Source organism: Chrysochloris asiatica, unplaced genomic scaffold, assembly GCF_000296735.1.
Source record: "Chrysochloris asiatica unplaced genomic scaffold, ChrAsi1.0 scaffold00066, whole genome shotgun sequence".
Classification (NCBI taxonomy): Eukaryota; Metazoa; Chordata; class Mammalia; order Afrosoricida; family Chrysochloridae; genus Chrysochloris; species Chrysochloris asiatica.
Window position 1 is genome coordinate 7,982,415 of NW_006408584.1, and position 7,229 is coordinate 7,989,643.

The following is a 7,229-nucleotide window of genomic DNA, read 5'->3' on the forward strand; positions in this document are numbered from 1 at the left end:
GATGACCTTTATAATTCTGGGATTCACATTTAGATCTTTAATCCATGCTGAGTTGGCCTTTGTACATGGCGTGAGATAAAGTTCTTGTTTCAATCTTTTACGTATCGTTTTCCTCTTCTGCCAGCACCATATGTTGAAGAGACTATGTCATCCCCACTCAATGTACTGTGACCCTTTGTCAAAGATCAGTTGGCAGTATGTGGATGGGTTAATTTTTTGATTCTCAATTCTCTTTCATTGATCTATGTATCTTTGATTGACCCAGTACTGGGCTGTTTTGACCATTGTAACCATGTAGTAAAATTTGAAATCAGGGAGTGAGAAACCTCCAACATAGTTTTTCTTCTTAAGCTGTGATTTGCTTATCCTGAGTTTCTTTCCTTTCCACATAAAGTTTGTAATTGTTTTCTCCATCTTTCTAAAGAATGTCGTTGGAATCTGGATTGGGATTGCATTATATGTGCAGATTATTTTGGTTGTATTGACGTTTTCACAATGTTAAGTCTACCTTTCCAGGAGTATGGTATATTCTTCAACTTTTATAAGTCCCTTTTGGTTTCTTGTAGTAGTGTTTTATAGTTTTCTTTGTATATGTCCTTTGTTTTTCTGGTTACATTTATTTCTAAATATTTCATCTCTAGGTGGTTATTGTAAATGGTATGACTTTCCTAATTTCATTTTCAGTGTTCTCATTATTACTACAGAGGAATCCAACTGATTTTTTTGTTGATCTTGTACCCTGCCACTTTGTTGAATCTTCCCATGACTTCTTGTAATTTTTTGGCTGAGTTTTTGGGGTTTTCTATATACAGTATCATATCCTCTGCATATAGAGAGATTTTACTTCCTCTTTACCAGTTTGGATGCCTCTAATTTCCCTATCCTTCCTTATAACTCTGGCTAAGAATTCCAAATATTGAATAGGAGTGGTGTTAAAGGGCATCCTTTGGTATCTGTTAGCAAAGGGAAGGCTTTTAGTTTCTCTCCATTAAGAGTGATGTTAGCTGTTTGTTTTGTATATATGCTCTTGATTATGTTGAGGAATTTCCCTTCAATTCCTACTTTGTTGAGTGTTTTTATCAGGAGTGCATGTTGGATTTTGTCAAATGTCTTTTCTGCATCAATCAATATGATCATGTGGTTCTTTTCCTTTTTCTTATTTATATGGCAGATAACATTGACAGTTTTTCTGATGTTGAACCATCCTTGCATCTCTGGTATGAAATTCAGTTGGTTTTGAGGTATTATTATTATTTTTTTAATGTGTTGTTCAATTCTGTTGGCAAGGATTTTGTTGAGAATTTTTGCATCTATGTTCATGAGAAATATTGGTCTATAATTGTCCTTCTTAGTGTTGTCCTTCCCTGGTTTTGGTATGAGGGTTATTCTTGCTTCATAAAATGTATTAAGGAGTTTTTGATCTTTTTCTATGTTCTTCAATAATTTGAGTAGAATTGGTGACAGCTCTTCCATGAACTCAACAGTGAAGCCATCTGGGCCTGGACTTCTTTTGGTTGGGATTTTTTTGATGACCTGGTCAATTTCTTCCTTTGTTATAGGTCTGTTCAAATTTTCTGCTTCACTCTGTGTAAGTTTAAGTAGGTCATGTTTTTATAAAGCTGCATCCATCTCTAGGTTTTCAAATTTATTGTAGTACAACTCTTCATAATATTCTGTTATTATCCTTTTTATTTATATTGGTTCTGTTGTGACATCACTCTTGTGATTTCTTATGCATGTTATTTTGTCTTCTCCCTCTTTTCTTTTGTTAAGTTTGCTAATGATTTGTTGATTTTATTAATTCTTTCAAAGTACCAGCTTCTTGTCCTATTGATTCTTTCTATAGTTTTTCTGTTTTCTATCTCATTTATTTCTGCTCTAATCTTTATTATTTCCTTTGTTCTGTTGACTGTAGGTTTGCTTTGCTGCTGTTACTAATTGTTGGATATGCTGCCTTAATGTGTTCATCTTGGTTCTTTCTTCTTTTTTGGATGTGTGCATTTATTGCACTAAACGGTCCTCTCAGAACTGCTTTTGCCATGTCCCAAAGACTATGGTATGTTGTGCTTTCATTCTCATTGTTTCTAGGAACTTTGTGAATTTACATTTTATTCTTTCACCATACTTATTCAACCTGTATGCTGAGCAAATAATATGAGAAGCTGGGTTATATGAAGAAAAACGTGGCATCAGGATTGGAGGAAGACTCATTAACAACCTGCGATATGCAGATGATACAACCTTGATCGCTGAAAGTGAAGAGGACTTGAAACATTTACTTATGGAGATTAAAGAGCACAGCCTTCAATATGGATTACATCTCAATGTCAAGAAAACAAAAATCCTCACCACTGGACCAATAAACAACATTCTTATCAATGGAGACAGGATTGAAGTTGTCAAGGGCTTCATTCTTCTTGGATCAACTATCAACACTCGCGGAAGTAGCAGTCAAGAGATCAGACGACGTATTGCACTGGGCAAATCTGCTGCACAGGAACTTTTTAAAGTATTGAAGAGCAGAGATGTCAGCTTGAGGACTAGGGTGCGCCTGACCCAGGCCATTGTGTTTTCAATAGCCTCATATGGATGCGAGAGCTGGACAGTGAATAAGGGGGATCGTAGAAGAACTGATGCCTTTGAGTTGTGGTGTTGGAGGAGAATACTGAGGGTGCCATGGACTGCCAAAAGAACCAATAGATCTGTTTTGGAAGAAGTGCAGCCAGAGTGCTCCTTGGAGGCCAGGATGGCTAAGCTTCGTCTCTCCTACTTTGGACATGTAGTCCGGAGGAAACAATCGTTGGAGAAGGATGTCATGCTGGGTAGGGTTGAGGGTCAGAGAAAAAGAGGAAGACCTCCAACGAGATGGATCGGCCAGGTGGCATCATTGATGGACTCGGGGGTGGCAGCGGTGGTGAGGTTGGCCCAGGATCGAGCATTGTTTCGTTCTGCTGTGCATGGGGTCGCTATGAGTCTGTTCCGACTCGATGGCACCTGACAACAACAACAACAACTACCCAGTCACTATTCAGCAGGGAGTTATTCAGTTTCCATGTATTTGACTTTATTTCCTTGATCTTCCTATTGTTGATTTCTAACTTGAGAGCAACTATGGTCTGATAAAATGCTTTTTAGTATTTTGATGTTTGTAAATTTATGGAGGCTTGTTTTGTGGCCTAACACATGGAGTTTTTTCTGAAGAATGTTCCATGCACACTGGAAAAGAATGTGTATTGTGCTGTTGTTGAGTTGAATGCTCTGTACACATCTATGAGTTCCAGTTGGCTGATTGTATTGTTTAGTTCCTCTGTGTCTTTGCTGAGTTTCTTTTTGGTTGTTCTATCCATTTTCTAAAGTGGTGTATTAAAATTGCCCACTATTATTGTAGATTCATCTAATTCTTTCTTCAAATCTATTATGTTTGCTTTATATATTTTGGAGCTCTTTCAAAGGGAGCATAGATATTTACTATGGTTCTGTCATCTTGTTCAATCGTCCCTTTAATCATGAAATAATGTCCATCTTTATTTATTATGCTAGTTTTTTTGCCTTAAAGTTTATTTTATCAGAGATTAACATTGCCACTCCTGCTTGTTTTTTATTGCAATTAGCTTGGTATATTTTTTCCCATCCTTTGACTTTCAGTCTGTTTTTGTCTTTCTGTGTATGTCTCTTTCAGACAGCATATTAAAGAATCTTGTTTTCTTATCCACTTTTCCACTCTCCGTTCCTTAACTGGTACATTTTTTATGATTACATTCAGTGTAATTATCAATAGGTATGGGTTAATTGCTGCCATTATGTTTGTATTTTTGTGGTGCTGCTGCTTTCTTTGTTCTGCATGTCTTCCTGTGCTAAGTTCATGGATTTGTGTTCTTTCTTGTCAGTTTCCACATAGTTTTTTTTTTTTTTTTTTTTTTGGTTTAGTATATTATATATTTTAGTTTTGAAAGTGATAGAATTCAGTTATCCCAGTTTTTTTCTTATAAAAGACCCACATTTTTCAAAGCATTATGCACTAATAATTTTAATTAGATTATAATGACAGAATGGTATTTCATAATTTTTTTAAAATATAAAATGAAGTCAGTGACTCAAAAAAGTTATCTGCTGCAATGAGTTTGAAGGGAAATTTCATAATCTACATCATTATGGATACAAAGTGCAATAGTTCAACTTTTCAGTACTTAGCAGGGAGTAATCATGATAAAAATATCAATATGAAATCATTTGATTATAATAGCATTATCTAACATTTGAAATGCATCCATGCTCTTTTATATAATCATATTAGAGTCAAGTATATTTATTTCACATCTGTTATAATTGCTATTACAAAGGAGAAATACTATTGTCTTATTTTTCAAGAGATATTCACAGAGCGATTTTTTTTTTTTCCTCCAGGGAACTTGTGCAAACCAATTTAAGATCTAAATTCTTCACATAATATATAAAACAGGAAAAGCCTTTTCTGATTTATTTTTTGGAGTCTGCAATGCTGACACTTTCCAATTAGGCAACAGTACTTCATTACTGTAATCTGGCTCAGAGCTGCTGTTTACTGTGGGTCTAGAGCAGTAGACGTGATTTCTTTTTAGGCTTCTTTTCCGCTGATGTTTCTCTATTTATCTGTTTGACCAGGCCATAAAATATCTCATTAACATTGATCTTTGACTTTACATAAGATTCCAAAAAAAGCACAATTACAAAACTGTCTTGCTAAATTCTGACCCTGTTCTTTGACAACTACTCGCTCATCTTCCAGGTCACATTTATTGCCAACCAAAATCATTGGACCATCTTCTGTGTCCTTAACCCATAAAATCTGCTCCCTCAGGTCTTGTAAGTCATTAAATGTAGACTGGGCTGCAATAGAATATACTAGTGCAAATCTTTGGCCATCCTTCATATACAAATCCCTCATTACTGTAAGTTGCTGTGTCCCTGCTGTATCAAGGATTTTGAACATACCCTGTTGACAATCTACTTCAACTTGCTTTCTGTAGGAATCATCTATAGTTGGGCCATATTTTTCAACAAAAATTTCCCAAACAAACTGAATTGTCAGAGCAGACTTCCTCATGCCTCCTGAACTAAGGACCACTAGATATACTCATACATGTTGTGGTTTGTTTAAATACTGACAATCCACCCGGTCTGGTGCCTCCTCCACCACCTTCTCCTCTTCCTCCTTCCTTTTGGCTGTGGTTCCTGCTCTGACTCTGCACAGCGATGGTGGTAGTGGAGGCCTCTCCACATAGTTTCAATGTTTTCAAGTCCTTGGATTTTTATTTTCCTGATATGTTGTGAAGTATTAATTTTCTTTGAGGTTACCTTATATTTCATTAGTTTTTCCCTCCATTTAATAAAGTCTATTTTATCCTGTAATATAACTGACCTTCTCAACACCTGGATCTCTGTTCCTATATGTTTACCTTCTGTCACGTTCTAATTGTTTTGATCATATACTGACCTCCCAGATCCTCTGAAATTGTTCTTATAACTTTGTTCTGTTCTCGACACTTCCATTTGTCAATTGAGTTCTGGGTGGAGCTGCCATGTGTGCCATTATGTTTTTTGTCTGTTCTTGTTAGTTCTCAGTCCACAGAGCTCTCTTTAGGATATTTTGTAGTGCAGGGATGGCTTTGGCAAAATCCCTTAGCTCTGTTTATTCTGTAATGTTTTGATTACACTGTATTATTTGGTTAACAGCTTTGTTGGGTAGAGATTCTTGTTTGGCAGTTTTGTTTTTGTTTTTGTTTTTGTTTTTCTTTCAGGGTTTTATATATGTCTCCCTATTGCCTTCTTGCCTGCATGATTTCTGATGAGAGATCTGAGCTCAATCTGACTTGCTTGTCTTTGTATGTAACACTTCTCTTTTACCTAGCTGCTTTCAGGATTGTCTCTTTATCTTTGATTTTGGAGAGCTTAATTATGATATATCTTGGTGATTTTCTTTTGTGGTCTATCCTTCTTGGGATTCATTGAGTTTCTTGAATGCTTATCTTTTTGATTTTCAGGATATTAGGGAAATTTTCTTCCAGCAATCTTCAGCTATCTCCTCTGTGGACTTGTGTGATTCTTCCTGCTTCAGAATGCCAATAATTATTAAGCTATTCCTCTTAATGTTGACCAGCATGAATCTTAAGCCTTAAATCTATCCTTTTTTTTCTGCTTGCTCTTCTGTCTTACTAGTATTGAGAGATTTGTCTTCCAGCTCTCTAGTTTTGGCTTCCATCTCTTCAATTGTACTCCTTTTCCCTTTTAGTGTATTGTCCATTTCTGATATTCTATTATTAATCATCTGAATCACTGTTTATAGGTTTTGAATTTCTTCTGTAGCACTTTCCTGACTTCTTCATTACTTTTTTCAACTCCATTGTAAGTGCTTTTGATACATTTTATAATCATTTTTTCTGAATTCCCTCTTAGGCATTTCCAAAGCCAGCTCTCTTTCCAGTATATCTACCTCCAGCTTGTTGGTCTCAGTCAGTTTATCTTGTTTCTGGACATGTGCTGATATGATCATATGTTTCTTGGGCATACTCAGTAGTTAGATGTGGCCTTACTATTTAAATCAGTGTATGTATTGTCATTTGTTATGATTTCTGATTGCCTCCAAGTAGATGTGGTCAAGAGATAGAATACTCTTTTCCCTCATCTTGTTACTTGACTCAGAGTCACTCTCATAGGTGTTGGCAGCCTACCTTATGTATGGAAGTTGGTATTGGTTCTTGCCTGGGTTGTGGGATTTTATATGGTGTGATTGTATCTTGACTATATGACAACAATTTCTGTCACTTCTTCAATAATATAGCGAGAGAAAGAGCTCACTAGAGGCAAAGAGGTGACCAAAAAACACAACACCAACAGCAAAAAAAGACAAATTGGATACTGTGGTCTATAATCACAGAAAAGAGGGAAGAAAAAAAAATGGTAGCCTAGTATGAGTAAGTAAGACCTAGTAAGATCAGAAGAGTTGTGGGAGGACATCAAGAACATCATACAGGAAGAAAGCAAAAAGTCATTAAGAAGACAAGAAAAAAAGAAAAAGTCAAAATGGATGTCAGAACAAACACTGAAACTTGCTCTCCAGCATAGAGATGCTAAAGCATATGGAAGAAATGAGGAGGTACAATAACTGAATAGAAAATTTCGTAGATCAGCTCAGGAAGAAGAAGCCAAATTGTGCAAAGATCTGGAGTCAGGAAAACAAAAGGAAGAACATG

General features: G+C 36.0%; 1 pseudogene; it reads right to left on the reverse strand.

Annotated features, from left to right (window-relative positions):
• Positions 1-4,569: 4,569 nt before the first annotated feature.
• LOC102826891 overlaps positions 4,570-7,229 on the reverse strand; it is a 90,733-nt pseudogene continuing 88,073 nt past the window's right edge.